This window comes from Astyanax mexicanus, unplaced genomic scaffold (assembly GCF_023375975.1).
Source record: "Astyanax mexicanus isolate ESR-SI-001 unplaced genomic scaffold, AstMex3_surface scaffold_38, whole genome shotgun sequence".
In the NCBI taxonomy this organism is placed as follows: Eukaryota; Metazoa; Chordata; class Actinopteri; order Characiformes; family Acestrorhamphidae; genus Astyanax; species Astyanax mexicanus.
In genome coordinates, this window is record NW_026040048.1 from 709,577 (window position 1) to 711,651 (window position 2,075).

A 2,075-nucleotide genomic window follows, 5' to 3' on the forward strand; every position below is an offset into this window, starting at 1 on the left:
TGCTGATGAAGATGGTTTTCTTGATGATAATTAGTAAGTCAAAGAGTATTATGTAGTTTTTTATTGTCATATTGGTGTTTGATGTGTCTCCTAGCAATGATAGAGACAGAAAGAGTGAGAGGGAGAGAGAGAGAGAGAGAGAGAGAGAGAGAGAGAGAGAGAAAGCAAAAGAGAGAGAAGATATTGTTGTTGGCTGAGTTGAGTTTTTATGTAAAAGTCATTTCCTGAGACGGAATCCGTTTGGTCTGAAAAAGCTTCATCCTGTTTTACTTTCTCGCTCTCTCTCTCTCTCTCTCTCTTGGCTCTCCTGCTCAATATGCTTTTTTTGTTGTTTTCATTCATTCTGGCATTTCAAACTGGCATCTTATTCTCTGATCTATGAATAAATCCCTCCATCACACACACACACACACACACACATACACACCGGACAGGGGGTGAGTGGATTTGGTGTCATTGCTTTGGTTCATCTGTGTAAACATTCTCAGGGTTGAATATCTCTAATCTCTAATTCTCTGAGCTTTATTTGTGTGTTTTCATTATATCAGACCTTTAGGACAGTTGTAATCTTTTTGGTGCCCTGTGTGTGGAGGCCCTGCATTTCCCACAAGATGTACACTGACAGAACTTTAGCACAGGATCAAATATCACTAAACACACACACACACACACACACACACACACACGTTTGATTTATCACAGCAATTCCTCAGATTCCAGTTCTTAACCCTAACCTCATGCTCTCAGTTCAAGAAAGCATAGAATCATGTTACACACCATGGACAACAAGCATTTCACAGAATACACATGCATAAATAACACACATACACAGTCTTTTATACACATAAATTATGCTGAAATAGTTGTGTATGTTTCATGTGTTTACCAGATTGATTTAACACATTATAAAAGGCATTAACTCAATGTTTAGTGTAGAATAATCATATACTTCTATTTCACAAGTATTGTTATTTGTAATACTGTAATGTATATCATCCCTTTCACACAAAATCATTCTCCTAAATGTATACTTGGGAGATGGGAAAATGCCCTAAACAGTTTATAGTTTTACAAAACATACCAGCACCAAATTAGCACAATCAGACAAAAATGTAGCTGCTGCTCTCCAAAAAGAATACTGCTGTCTGTTCCAGCATAAAAACCTGCCGGTGGTAGTATCATGGTTTGGGGCTGGGCCAGGACATATTCCCATATAGACAAGTCAATCATAGTGACCATGCATGTGCAAAAAACACAGATGGCATTTAGCACACACACATATAGTGAGCACATGTCCCTAAAGCGGTGGGCAGCCATTGCTGGCTTAAAGGTCCAAAAATCAGCACTGTAAAAAAAAACAACTTAAAACTAAAAATTGTTTGTTCTCTTTCAAGTCGGTCTTCCAAAGAATAGATAAAAAAGATTAACGTTAATGTTTTTCAACATCAAAGTCGAAGTCCTGACCTTAATTCAATGAAAATGTTGTGGAAGGACCTGAAGTGAGCAGTTATTATGAGGGGATGATGAACGTCCCAATGGTAAAGCTGTTCTTTATGGAGGAATGAGCTAAATTCCTCCAAGCCGGTGTGCAGAACTGATCAACAGTTACCGGAAATGTTATTTTTTAGTTATTGCTGAAAAGGGGGGTCACACCAGATAATAAAATCAAAGGTTTACATACTTTTCCCACTCACAAATAATAATGTAATATTGGATAATTTATCTAAATAAATGAATTACTAAGTATAATTGATGTGTTATTTGTTTGAGTTTGTTGTTTTTATCTACTTGTAGAATTTGTGAATCTTTTTTAAGCAGTACTGTAAATGAACCAGCAGGGTTCAGACTAGATCAGTGATCTGTTCTGGTTTACATTCGTCTGCTCTGTTTTACTGATTAGACATGGCTTATGTAAATAAGGCTCAAATGAACTAGAATTACGTCTCTTATAAACATGTTTTCCTGAGTGACAGAGCCTCCCTCAGACTGCAGACTGTAACTACACTCTTAAACACTCCCTCAAACCAGCACTTACAGCGTTTATGAGCCCTGAAAACCCTGCAGACGGCCACAAA